At 41.0% G+C, this 14757-nt stretch overlaps 1 pseudogene; it reads left to right on the top strand.

The window, feature by feature from the left end:
- Nucleotides 1–8411: 8411 nt before the first annotated feature.
- On the top strand, nucleotides 8412–8719 carry LOC142858183 (large ribosomal subunit protein eL43-like; annotated as a pseudogene).
- The last annotated feature ends 6038 nt before the right edge of the window (nucleotides 8720–14757 follow it).

Below are 14757 nucleotides of genomic sequence, written 5' to 3'. Positions count from 1 at the left end.
AAGGAAGCTGTTTTCCCTTTTCTTGCCTCTCACTCTGATTTGGAGACAAGATGCCCCACGGAGGCATTTCAGTGATGGACATTTAGACTTTTTTTTTTCAAGACAGGGTTTCTCTGTAGCTTTAGAGCCTGTCCTGGAACTAGCTCTGGTAGAACAGGTTTGCCTTGAACTCACAGAGATGCCTGCCTCTGCCTCCTGAGTGCTGGGATTAAAGGTATGTGCCGCCACCACCTAGCTCATTTAGATCATTTTAAAAAAAGCAAAACCAAACTCCAATCAGTTTAGGTGCTGGTCCTGAAAGCATCTTTGACCTAGCCTTCTGCATCAGCATCTGCAGAGATGGGGTGACAGGGGACACTTGTAGGCTGAGCCCACTTGTTTGTTCCCAGCTGCCCAGAGCTGAAATAATCACATTGAAACTGTATTATTTACAACACTGTTTGGCTAAAAGCTTAAGCATATATCTAACTAGCTCTTACATTTTAAATTAACCCATTTTTATTATTTTGTATTTTACCATGAGGCTTGTGGTTTACTGGTAAGATTCCCAGATGTCTGACTTCTTTGGCAGTGGCTACATGGCTTTTCACTGACTCCACCTACTTTCTCCCAGCATTCAGTTTAGTTTTTCTGCCTAACTCTATTCTGTCCTATCATTGGCCAAAGGAGCTTCTTTATTCATTAACCAACAAAAGCCACACATATACAGAATGACTTCCCATATCAACTCCCCTTTTTGTTTCAATAAAAAGGTAGGGTAGGGTTTTAACTTTAACATAGCACAAATTACATATAATAAAACAGCTATTAAGCAAGAATTACAGTTATAATATTTATATCTACTTTATCTTTTACTATAACTAAGGAAAACTGTTACTATAACTATTTTTTAACTCCATCAAAAACTATAGAAGGATATAGTATTACCCAAGTTAACAGGGAGTGCATTGTAAGCAACTTCAAAAACTCTAGAATTGACAGAGATATCTTGCTGCCTAGACAATCACCCAAAGTTCTTCTATAACATTAGAGCAACCATCTTCAGTCTACAGGCCCATAGTTTTTGGCAAACTTTCCTATGAAGCAGGAAATTTTATGGACAGTTCCACCTATATTGGCAGTTTGTCAGTCACTTTTTTCTATATCCTGCACAATTGTCTGACAGATTCTTTCCTTCATGAAGCAGGAACTCTGAAGGATGGTCTCACCTTTAGGCAAATTCAGCAGTCATTTCTCTGTGGGTTCTGCATGTCCAGTTCATACAGCATAAAATAAAGCAGTCCAGGCAGGAGCAGTTTCTTGCCCAAATGTCTAACAAACTCTATAAGGAGCCTCTGATGCCCATCTTCCTCTTGAAGTAATTGGTGCTGCCAGGAGCAGATGTGTCTCACTGTCATAAAAAGTCCTAAGTTTGTAAAACATTTTAAATGTCATATTCTGTAGTCTTTGAAAGGTTTGAAGAATAACTATCCATCTGAAATATATCTCTGTACATCTAGAAAACCTAACTAACATGACTACAAGCTTGACTGTTATAGATGATTATCTATTAGCTGTATTTCTTAATTATACATTGCATTTTTAAATGAGCTGCACAAACACGCTATCAATCAAGAGCAGAAATATACATATAACAAAACTGACCTTAAATTTGTATCAATAAACCAAGATCCATACCAATGCAAATCTCTATAGCATGTCCCCCTTACAATGTAAACAAACACTTATAAACAATATTTGGGAATTTCCTACATCAGACACTCATATTCCCCACCTCCGAGACTCTGCTTTGGGACCTTGAAGGATGCCAGATTTCATTTCTCTCCAGCACGGACATAGATACCCAGCCCCAGCTTTCTTCCTGTTTTTGTTTTCGGTTCTATTCACAGGGGAATCAAAAAACCATCTGGCTGCCAACAAATGTTGTGATCCACTAAATATCCTCACAAAATAACTTATTTTTTCTAAGTAAGAGGTGTGGCTAGGATGAGTCAAAAAACTCATTGCCATGCCCTCTTCTTAATGTCTCCTGTCTGCACCAAGAAGCTCATGAATTTAACATTGTCAGAAAGGAAAGGACTTGTTCGCTAAATAAGACCCATCAGCCAAGTGCAAGAAGACCATTTTCCTTTTTTTTTCCTATTTCCTTTTCTCTTTGTTGTTCCCTATTAAAGGATTAAAGTTCTCCTTGATACATAGTTGAAAATAAAATCACCAGACCCTTGAGCACCCTTCTCAGGAGCAGCCAAAAGAAAGGCATTTTTTAAAAAAGTCATTTGGCAGAAACACACTCCTATTCCCATGGAAAAGAAAAAATAAAATAAGAAACTGAGCTTGTTGCTCATCCGAGGGCCATGTGGGTCCCAAAGAGACTTTATAGCAAACATGTGCTTCCTGTGATCTCAGGGTGACCACTGTTCAACTGGTCCAGTCAGCAAACAGAGGAAAGTCAAATTTCACAGGGTGATCTCTCCAGAAAGAAAACTTGGCTGAACATGTTGAGAACATGGCCCAGCTGGTGCCTCGCTGTATGTGGGGTACTGAATACACCCTCTGGGCTCTAGGCCAGCGATGACTACCAGCAGCCTAGGCATGCAGGCAGGACAGGCAAGCAGGGCAGGTTGGGAGGGAGAGGCCATTGTGAAGGAAGGGAGAACCTTGGCCAAAGTCGAAGGGAAGTAGCCAGCCAAGGCTTGGTTGGGGTCAATGCGTATGGGTCTGTAAATCTCCTTCATGGATCATTAGTGCTGAAAGAAGTCTCTGGAGGTTATTCAGTAGACTCCTCAGCTTCCCTGGGTCACTTCCACACATGGCTTCCCTTCCAGGTCTGATAGATTTTCAAGAAAGAACTCACCCGACATTTCTCTTTTCTCTTCTCCCAGCTCCCCCTTGGCTCTCTCTTCCTGTCCTTCTTTCCTGTATATCTCCCTCCCGTCCCTCTTTCCTTTCTTCCTTGGCTCCTTTCTATCTTCTCAATTTCCTGCTTCCTTCTTGAGTGGGTATATATGTTACTAATCAGGTCAATAAGGCAAAAGATCAAAAATTAAGTAAAAATCATCAGGTTTGGTTACTGCACAACCCCTATCACGTGTGGGAGTGCATGCCAGTCACGTTGCAAATATGCAAAAAAGCCAGAGGGAATGAATGAATCTGTGTAAAGTACTTTATAGCCACTTCTGGCAAAGCACCTAGGTCCACATGTTTATTCAACAATATTTGCTTGAGGACCCAGTATCTTCCAAGTTTCCCTGTGTACTGAGGAAGAATCTAAGCAGCTGACATGGCCTTCATCATGTATTTCACCCACCTATCTTCCACTGGAGTGTGAGCTGTGAGTGCACCAGATATATATGTGGTGCACAGTCATACCTGCAAGGACAACATTCATACACACAAAATAAAAAGTGAGAAAGAAGTAAGCAAGGGGTTGGTAGGACCATGAGATTTGGATCTTGACTTCATACCATTGTTGATACAGGGAAACAAGTGAGGCATAGACCACACAAGGAGATGAGACAAGAGAGGTGTGAACAGTGAATGAGAGGTGTGAACAGTGAATGAGAGGTGTGAACAGTGAATGAGAGGTGTGAACAGTGAATGAAAGGTATGGACAGTAAATAAGATGTGTGAACAGTGAATGAGAGGTGTGAACAGTGAATGAGAGGTATGAATGGTGAATGAGAGGTGTGGACAGTGAATGTGAGGTGTGAACAGTGAATGAGAGGTGTGGACAGTGAATGAGAGGTGTGGACAGTGAATGAGAGGTGTGAACAGTGAATGAGAGGTGTGAACGGTGAATGAGAGGTGTGGACAGTGAATGAGAGGTGTGAACAGTTAATGAGAGGTGTGAACAGTTAATGAGAGGTGTGAACAGTGAATGGGAGGTGTGAACAGTGAATGGGATATGTGAACAGTGAATGAAAGGTGTGAACAGTGAGTGATAAGTGTTGACAGTGAATGAGAGGTGTGAACAGTGAATGGGAGGTGTGGACAGTGAATGAGAGGTGTGAACAGTGAATGGGAGGTGTGGACAGTGAATGAGAGGTGTGAACAGTAAATAATAGGTGTGAACAGTGAATGGGAGCAAACCATCCACTGAGCATGCACCATGACAGCCAATGAAAGTTCCTCAGAGTTGATGGCTGAGAAGATAAGTGTGCATGTATTGTGTATATATCAATGTATGTGCACGTATGTGTGCATATACAGCTATCAATGTGCTTGGATTGCATGGGTAGGTACGCATGTATATGAGTGTGGTACGCAACAAACAAGATGGTCACATGACAACAGGAATAGTGACACACTCTGGGAACACAGAGTTCTACATCAATATGGCACACATAATGCATTTTGAGCAATATCATTTAAACTAACATGTATCTTTTAAGCATTTACGTATAATCTTATTAACCTTGTCACTTTTTTTCAAGGGCCTGATGGACATATATTGTCTTTTAATCTAAAAAAAAAATGACAGGGAGAAATGGTGTCATCACCTTGGAAATGCCTCCATCTGCACTCTGCTCAGATAACAACTAGAATCTTCTTGGAGAAAACTAGAGACAGATAGTCCATTTCCCAGGTATCTTTTGACCTTCCCTGCCACTGCAGGGTTTCTAGGAGAGTTTAAGCAAAAGTTACTGTTTGTCAAAACCCATTTCCATGGCAGAATGTTTACATGGAAACATCGTGCCTTCAGACTAATTAGTGTGATTACACATGGCTTCTAACCAAGGCTGGGTAGGAACTGGGTGACAGTGTCTTGTTTTCAAATGATTTCTCTTGCTGGCAGTGGATGCTGACATTTTCAGTTCGTGTTGCTGAAGCCCTGGGCTGAACTCCATATGCATGGCCTGCCACACTGTACGTGTTTTCAATCAGTCATACAAGACTGCTCTTCTCTCTTTTTTTTTGAATGTCAAAACTTAACCCACACATAGCCTCAAGAGGCACAAAGATGCCTAAGCCACAATGCTGAGTTGTACGACCTAATATCCATGTAATGACGGGACTGGCTGCAGGGCACATTTGGAAATAATCTTCAGCCTTTGGGATTAAGACCAAGGGCAGGAAATAATAAAGCTGTGTGAAACTATACCACCTCCTCCTTCTGCTCCCAGCATTCTGCACTATTGGGTTGGGAATATCTGAGTTCCACGGGAGCCAAGGAAATGTTAAGCAATTCTCAAAGACAGAAGAGCATACAGCTCAGCTATGAGTGAGCATCTCAGAGAGTGAAGTGGAGGCAACAGTGGGAGAGGGAGGGGAAGCCGCAACTGAGGTTCAGTTGTTGGAGGTCTGTAAACATCTCATCAAGCAAATAGACAAGGGAAATGCTTTCCTGAGTAGCATGCACTTAACCCAGGGAACTTAATGACACATGATTTTTATGGAGCCAAGGAACTCAGTAACATTTGTCAAAGGGTTGGATACTGGTGAATACAGAGACCATCTGTGGCTCAGCTAAGTGGGCTGAATGCAGCAAGGCTGGCCATTCCGCTGCCATCCACCACAGATACCAACTCTGGCTGAGTGTCTTCAGGAAGGGGAAGAGCCCAGTGGGTCAGGGACTATCTGTTCATTCAGCTCTGCATTGTTAGCCAATCACAAATAAAAGAGAGACCAGACCAGGAGACCTCCTAATCTTTCCCATGGTTGCCGTAAGTCTGAAGGTCTCCCTGTTTGACCTGTTTTGTGGATTCTGTAAAGCTGCCACTCTCCTTCTGTGCTGCCCCCTGCCACCTGTGTGTTTTCCCACCTTCTCTGGTCCACAGTCAACCAGTGTATTTGCTAGTGATTGGGCTTGATCAGGTATATGGGATTCCTACACGGATTTTCAGATGTAAAGTACATTTTCTCATGACTTTCTCATTTGCTAATACATTCTAATCAGAAGTACCTATAAATGGCTAATCGTTAGCACAAAAAGATTTAATCTGATCCATAAATACAAGTAACACAGAAGAAATAAATGTTCATAATAAAAAAGAGATAGCAAGAGAGTCACTGAAGGTACAGGGACAACAATCTCTATCCAGAATGTCTCCAGGCACTCTTGATCGTGTGTTGTTCAAGTAGCAAAGTCTGTCACAGACTGGCTGATGCCTGATAAGACCCAGTTGCTGCACAGAATGCCCATTGACCACTTTCGTCCCCAGCCTATCCATTTTTCTGACAGTAAATGTTCTTGTAAGAGGCATATAAACACATCAAAATATTGTTGCTGAGTTTGGCAAAATAGCAAAGCATGACTGTATTTTCTGTCTTATTCCCCAAAGGCATTCTAAAGTGTTTTAAAGCAAAACAGAAGACAGCTTTCATCTACCAAGAGCCCCCAGTGAAGCACAGGTCATCGAGCTGGTCAAACAATTAGTTGGGAGCTTGAGTGAACAGATCTTAAACACGTCACTTATGAACATGCCGTCATCCACGAAGCAGTGTCTAGTAGCGGGAGTTTAGCCACAATATTTATCATCAACTAGACTTTCAGAAACACAGCAAAGAGTCACTTCCAACTTCCATGCGGGAAGAGGTACCCAGGGATTTATGGCTTTTGATAACTTCTAGTCCTAATTTCACAAGTATGGAGCATTTAAAGTTCCAATTCCTAATGTCACTGCTGTCCCTTCATTGATAGAAACAGGGTTTCTGAGTTATACCCGCCTTACTCAACAGAGCAAGCGCCTGAAAGAAAGGCTCAAGGACTGCAGGCAACCAGGTCAGAGGTGGAAGACCGTCTATCAGTTCTGCTGATTTGGCAGAGATTGGTTTCTTAATCTCTTTTAGCACCAGTCCCTGCATTTATAAGTAGAGATAGCAACTTATATTTTTAGTGAGAGTCGTGTGTGTGTGTGTGTGTGTGCGTGCGTGCGTGCGTGCGTGCGTGCGTGTGTGTGTGTGTGTGTGTGTGTGCGTGCGTGTGCATGGGAGTGGTCAGCCAAAGGTAATTCCCAGGTTTTTTTCCTCATTTGTCTTAGTTTCGGAGACATGGTCTCTCTCTAAAACCTGAAATGGACAGATTCGTCTAGGCTGGTTGTCTAGTGAGTTCCAAGGACCATTCTTTCTCTGTCTCCCCAGCAGCTATGCTCCCACAACTACTTTCTTTACGTGGCTTCTGGGTTGAACTTGGGCCCTGATCAGTTAACACCTAACCAATTGATCCATCTCCCAGACTCCCCTACAGAACTACTTTTGGATTTTTCTTCCAAATGGCATAAAGAAGTTGCTGAACATTCAGTGAGCCATCTTGATTGTTAGTACTCTCTCTCTTCTTTGAATTTCTTTTTATTTTACAGTACTGAGGTCAAACCCTGGGCCTTGCATGTGCTTGGCAAAGCCTCCACCAAGGAACCGCATCTCCAATACTAATCCCGGAACATTTTAACAGGCATGTCTTCCCAGACCAATACCTGCTGAACAGCAACCCTGGAGATGTATGTTCTCGGTAACCCCTTGTTCTTTGTCATCCTCATTAGCCCAGGTTAGACTCCATCTGTGTTATGCCTGTCTTTCCACTTCCTAGATGGCTTTTCTCAATCCCCCTTCTACCATATAACCCAACTGTCTTTGTGTCATCACCTTATCACCGTTGATATCATTTCTCAAATACAATATACATCCTGTCATTCTTTTGCTCACGAAAGTTCAGTTGTTCCTTCTACCAGACAACATCAATATTTACTTCGAATTCCAACCACAATGACATGGTTCAGACCAACTGTCACTGTTGCCATAAGAAACTCATAAGAAAATCAGACTTAAGATAACAGACAGTAACGGTAAAGATGGACAGGTTGCCCACACAGGAATAGGTCAAGAAAAGTAATTACAATAAGAATGTAGGGCTCTCTAAACCCAGCCTATTGCCTGGGGGCATTTGCTGGATCCTTGTAGGGGCATCGCAGGTACAGCATCAGAGATAGAGCTGTCAGAGAGCCTGGGGCTGCTGGAGCTTGCAGAGCAGTGTGTGGTGGAGACAGCCACAGTGAAGAGAGGGGTACCACAGTCCAGAGAGCTGCACACAGGATCCTGCAGTGCTTGTCTGATGAATAAAACCAGAGAGTGAGACTCCGAAGGGCTGGGAAGGACAGACATTGGAAAACACGAAACTCTTGGGAGCTCAAGGACTTCTAACTCTTGACACAGCTTTGGGAAGCCTTTATGTTCAGACTAACAGGGCAGAGAAACTCAGTGTTGAACATAAGCATTTGGAAGGAGCCTGGAAAGACGCACTTCAGTGGTGCACACCTTTAATCCCAGCACTCGGGAGGTAGAGCCAGGCGGATCTCAGTGAGTTTGAGACCAGTGGTCTACAGAGTGAGTTCCAGGACAGGTTTCAAAGCTACAGAGAAACCCTGTCCTGAAAAACCAAAAACTCCTCTCCACACTTGGCCTTAGGTTCTGGCAACATGACTAAACACACCAAGAAGGTCGGCATCATCAGGAAATATGGGACCTGCTATGGCGCCTCCCTGTGGAAAATGGTGAAGAAAATTGAAATCAGCCAGCACTCCAAGCACACATGCTCTTTCTGTGGCAAGACCAAGATGAAGAGCCATCGGCATCTGGCACTGTGGCTCCTACATGAAAAAGTGGCTGGCGGGGCCTGGACCTACAACACCACTCTGCTGTCACAGTGAAGTCTGCCATCAGAAGACTCAAGGAGCTGGAAGACCAGCAGAAGTGCTACCATTTGAGACCCAAGCCTACTCAATAATGCACAGCCAACTAAATATATGGGTTAATTTACATATAAAAATTTACTACACTGGAAAGCCGCAGAAGATACATCCAAAATGACTTTGGGGTAATGTTAAGAGGAAATGCTAACACCCCAATGACGTCAGTATTTCATACACACACACACACACACACACACACACACACACACACACACACACACTACTCCGGAAAAAAAGAAAATAGAATCTAGACATTTAACACCCAAGTTACTAGGTCTAGAATCTAATCAAATGCTCATGCCATGTGAAGAAACAAGAAGCTAGTACTCACAAGCAAGAGACAGTGCTCAGAAGAAGCCAGACGAGAGAGAGAAAATGGATTTTAACAAACAAAGTCTTTTTTTTTCTTTTTTAAAATATTTATTTATTTATTACATATATAATATTCTGTCTGTGTGTATGCCTGCAGGCCAGAAGAGGGCACCAGACCTCATTACAGATGGTTATGAGCCACCATGTAGTTGCTGGGAATTGAACTCAGGACCTTTGGAAGAGTAGGCAATTCTCTTAACCTCTGAGCCATCTCTCCAGCCCCAAACAAAGTCTTTAAAGCGACTGTGGATAGGTTCAAGGGTGTAAAGAAAACAGGAACATAACACAGAAGGAAATGGAGAGTGTCAGAAAACCATGAAACTGAAATAATCAGCATATGAACCTTTACAATCACTATATGTATACAGGAGCAGACTCAACCCTTCAGAGGGAAAGATCATTGAACTTGTCAAAAGGACAGCAGAAGGACGCAAACAGAAGCAGATGTGCGGACTGGAGCGGAGCTAGAAGGTAATAGATAGGTCTCCAGAGAAAAATGTAGTGATATTTTGTTTGTGTTTTAACAAATAAAGCTTGCCTGAAGATCAGAGTGCAGGGCCAAGTCACTAGAGGCCAGGCAGTGGTGGCACATACCTTTAAACTCAGGACTTGAGGGACAGATGGATCTCTGTTGTTAGTTCAAGGCCATCCTGGGAGCCATGAAACTGATCCAGTCTAAAAGCAAAACAGAGCTCACAAAAAGGTGATCCCAGCACTTGGGATCCCATGCCTTTAATCACAGCACTCCAAAGGTAGAGACAGGAGTAATATGGCTGGGTGGAGAGAGGACTATAAAGCAGGAGGAGACAGGAGCTCAATGCACTCTGAGAAGCAGTGCAGTCTGAGGATGCAGTCTGAGGAGTCAGTCTGTGGATGCAGTCTGAAAGCAGGATCGCCTGTTTGGCCTGAGCATTGGTAGAGGTAAGAACTCTCTAGTGGCTGACCTATCTGTTTCTCTGATTTTTCAGCATTAATCTCTATATCTGACTCTGGGCTTTTATTATTAAGACCAATTAGAATTTGTGCTACAAAAAATAAAAACCAAAGAACTCAAATTAGACTAAAGCAGTAAATTACCAATATCAGAAGATTGGGTGAGCAAAAAAAAAAAAATTGACCGGAACAACAGATACCAGTGTACCCCACAATCAAAAGAAGAAAACAAATGACACAGAAAGGAATATAAGGGGAGCTAGAAATATAAGAAATAGCATGTCACATACTGGCATCCATGTTCATTGCTATACTATTCACAAGAGCTGGGGAAAGAATTAGCCTTAAATAAATAAAGAAAATGTGGTCCATATACACAACAGAGTTCTATTCAGCCATAAAAATAATGAAGTTGTGATATTCGTAGAAAAATGGATGGAAATTAGATTAACCAAATTAACCCAGGCTCAGAAAAACAAATACCTAGATTTTGGTGTGTGTGTGTGTGTGTGTGTGTGTGTGTGTGTGTGTGTTGTTGATATGGACATCAAACTAAAGGATTACAAGAAAGGTTAAACAAAGAGGTCTTAAAAAGTGGGAGGGAAGAAAGGAGGTTAATAAAATACATATGCTATGGAAGAAAAATGGGGTTACTTGGAAGAGGATGAGAGCCCGCAAAAGGCCAAACAAGATAAGAAGGAGAGAGGGGGAGGAAGACCAACAACAAAGTACTTTAAAATGTCATAATGAAGCTCATTACTTTGCATGCTCACTTAAAAATAAAACAAATAAAGTAACTGAAAGATATTAAAACAAGCTGGATAACCAAAGGAAGAATGCACATACATGATTTAACCAAGTCCATCCATACTGTTAGTCACTGGTAAATAGGACAGGCAGTGTTAAAGGATGCTGGGACCAGTTCCAGGTGGAGGGCAAGTTTACCCAAAGAAATAAACAGATAAGAGTATAAAGGGCTATTTCATTTATCCCTTGTAAGGGATATACTTGACTCTTTAAAGACAATACAATAATAAAGCACTGAATGGATCAACACATAAGCACAAGTGAAATCTGTAGACAAGAGAACAAGGGAAGATGTAAGAAACTAGATGATTGCTGTTTTAAATTCTTACATTAAAGATGGCCTTTAGAGTGCTGGGGACATGTAGATCATCATAAGTGACAGAGGCGTATTGTGAACCCCAGTGTAGGCCCGTCTCAATACCTTTTCTCCAGTGTCAGAAGCACATTTGTACTGTGGACTGTGGAAACCCTTAACCACATGAGTCTTAATGAGGTCCAGTCCTGTGGGTCATGTGAGCTCAGGATTGAACTAAGGAAAAGTGGGTAGTGGCTAGTGCCCTAGGCAAGGCAGCCTATAATAACTGCTAAAAACAAAACAACATAAACTAAAAAACATACAAAGATGCATTAGCTAATAACACAATAAAAGTCATAAAAGGGAATACTAAAATAATCCCAAGAAAGAGGAAAAATAACAGGAAACAATGAACAGAAGAGTAGCAGGCTAATCAAATTGTGTCTATGATTACTTAAATATAAATGAATTGGGCTTTCTGTTATAAGGCAGCTTGTTAGATTACAACAAACATCAAGATCTGATTGAACCAGCTATTATTTTAGAAGTAGACAAGAGAAAAATAAATATTACCAGTGATAAGGTAGGATGTTGGGAAATGAGATAGCTTAGTAGATAAAGTTCTGTGACACATGCATGAACACTCCTGTTTAATGCCTAGAACAACACAAAAAGTTGGACAAGGTGGAACACACCTGTGATCCTTGGATTGGGAGACAGAGAGATGGGGGGACTGGGGGTGTGTGACTTCTCAGAGCTTTCTGCCCAGACAGCCTGTCCTAATACACAAGCTTCAGTTCCCAGGGAAAGACCTGGTCTCAAAGCAACAAGGTGGACCATGCCTGAGACATGACACTAGAGGCTGATGTCTGGCGTTCACAGGTATGTGCACCTGCACACACATGAGTGCTTCCACCATACACATATAACACACACACATAAACAAAATCAAAATCAATGTGAACGGGCTAGAGCTGGCATATGCTGCTCCTGTAGAGGAGCTGCTTTAGTTGCCAGCATCTGCTGGGTGGCTCACAATCACCCACAATTCCAGCTTCAGGGGAGCTGATGCCCACTCTGGCCTCTGCAGGCGCTGCACTCACTGGCTCACATGTGTATTCACACGCGTGTGCTCTCTCACACACAAACACACACACACAAATAATGAAAAATAAAAAAAATTAAAATAAAAGAGAAGAATGTTAAATAATAGCAAAAGAATCACTCAAGAGACTTTGGCTAAGCTACAAATGGAAATATTACCTTCTTACAAGACCACATGGAAAACTCACCAAGGTGGACCATCTGGCGCACAATAAAATATGTCTCTATAAATTTAAAAGGATTGAAACCAGAGTATGTTTTCTGACCACAATGGTATTAAATTAGAAATCAAAACCAGAAAGCTATCTGCCAACTCCTTAGATACTTGGGAGCTAAGCAGTGTGCTCTAAAATAACCACACGACAAGGGAGAAAACAGGAGGAAAACCTAAAAATATTTTGAATTGATGAAAATGAAAATATGTCAGAATTCATTAGATGATACAAGCAAAATGCTTAGAATATTTGAACTCAAACTTTCTACTTTCTATAACTCCCCTTTTCAGTCTTAAAAATTATTGACAACCCTAATGAGGTTATGTCATTTTTCACTCTGAAAAGAATTAAAATTGAGAGCTTAAAAATATATTTAATAAATTTAGAGATTAAAATAACAAGGCTGCTGTTGATTAGTACATCTTAAATTTTTATAAATATATCTTCCTATGAATTGATGAAAAGGATACTGTTTCACATTTTCTATATTCTTTAGTCTTGTCTTTTAAAATACCATTACACTTTCACATCTGTGTTGCCTCCAATCTATTGTCATATATTATTTGGGTTGAAATGTGTGAAGAAAACCCAGCCTTCCGCAGACTTCTTGCAATAAAGGTTTGGTGTACCTAATATTTCTTAGGGTAGCTATAGATAGTAGTTGTAAACAAATACCGCACTCTCGTTTTCCAGCTACCCAGACCTAGCGTATCTGATAGACTTTCCTGTGAAGCAGGATAATTTGTGTCCTGCTTGTCTACTTAGGACAGCTTACTGTTAGTAGTCGAGGCAGGGGCAGTTTCTTGCCCAGTGACTTATTTTTATCACAAAGAAAGTAGACTCCTTGTGGAGTTTCTTTGATGTCCATTATCTTCTCTGATTGATGCTGCCAGGAGCCGACATGTCTCATTGTCAAAGAAGAAGAAGAAGAAGAAGAAGAAGAAGAAGGAGAAGGAGAAGGAGAAGGAGAAGGAGAAGGAGAAGGAGAAGGAGAAGGAGAAGGAGAAGGAGAAGGAGAAGGAGAAGGAGAAGGAGAAGGAGAAAGAGAAGGAGAAGGAGAAGGAGAAGAAGGAAGAACCTAGGTTATTAAAACATCTTAAATTTCATATTCTGTAGATCTCTGAAGTGTTTGAAGATGGCCTGTCTATCTAAAATATATCTTTGTTTGACCTTGAAAACATACCTAATGTGACTACAAGTTTGACTCTAATAGGTGACTAATTATTAACCTGCATTTCCTTATTATCCTAAACAGTTGGTAATAATAACTTTCAAAGACTAGAAATTTGCATTACATTGTTAAAATAACTACAATACCTTGAAAAAGAGTAGAAATGTATGTACAGTATGTTCTAACAAAATTAATTTCAATATACAAAATTTGTATACAATATACAAAAGTCCAATCCAATGTAAAACATTTAAAACTAGCAGTTTCTTTCTAAAAGCAGATTCAATAATCTACCTTTTTATCTATCATATCCATGTCCTTTTGTTCTTTTTAAAGTAAATTCAATAATCTACTCTTTTATCCTAGCATATCTATATTCCCCTTTCATTCTTTTCAAACCAAGAACCTTAAATCTAATTTCCTTTGTTTAACTTTTTCCCTGACCATTATCCATAACAACTTGTAACCAACACAATAAACAAAGACAAACATCCATAATCAAATATCTGGGAAGGGGGACGTAGTTTTCTAAGGCTACTTTCTGCTGACTGTAAATGCTGATAATCTTATGGGGACTCACAAAAAAAATTGGATTATGATCAAGTTGTTATTGGAGTATTATGTGAGGCTGGATCACCTCAGCCAGCAGTCTTGAAGCTAATCTGGATGTAGAACTCAGAGGAACTACAACAGAGGTGCTCTGAAATGTTGGATCATCTGGGCCATTTGCTCCTATCAGAGATTTTTCAGGGGCTCTTCCTTGATAAAACCTTATTTTCCTTAGCCAAGAATGAATCCACAGTTGAGAAAATCTTATTTTTCTCAACCAAGAGTGAATCCACAGACTCTCATTTTGTGTGGAAATAAAAGCAAAACTTCTTCTCCACAGTAACATATCTTTTGACTTAAATTTTGAAGTCAAGGCATTTTCAAAATATATAGGTTGAATTAATCCAGCAGCATTTATAATCAAATGTCTTTTAGCAGCTATTGCTCCTTCATAAGCAGTCAAACAATTTAAAGACAACACAATAACGTGCAGTATTCAGATTCTCTGTGCATTTTCCATCTTTATATGGATGCTAAGCTGGGACAGATGGGATCTGAGAGTGCTATTTTTTCTCCTAAACCCAGGTGGCTAGGTTTGAGTCCAACTCTGGCCTGTGACGATGGCTA

The sequence above is a fragment of the Microtus pennsylvanicus genome, chromosome 10 (assembly GCF_037038515.1).
Source record: "Microtus pennsylvanicus isolate mMicPen1 chromosome 10, mMicPen1.hap1, whole genome shotgun sequence".
In the NCBI taxonomy this organism is placed as follows: Eukaryota; Metazoa; Chordata; class Mammalia; order Rodentia; family Cricetidae; genus Microtus; species Microtus pennsylvanicus.
The sequence above is the reverse complement of the archived record's forward strand: the minus strand, read 5'-3'. Positions and strand labels throughout refer to the sequence as shown.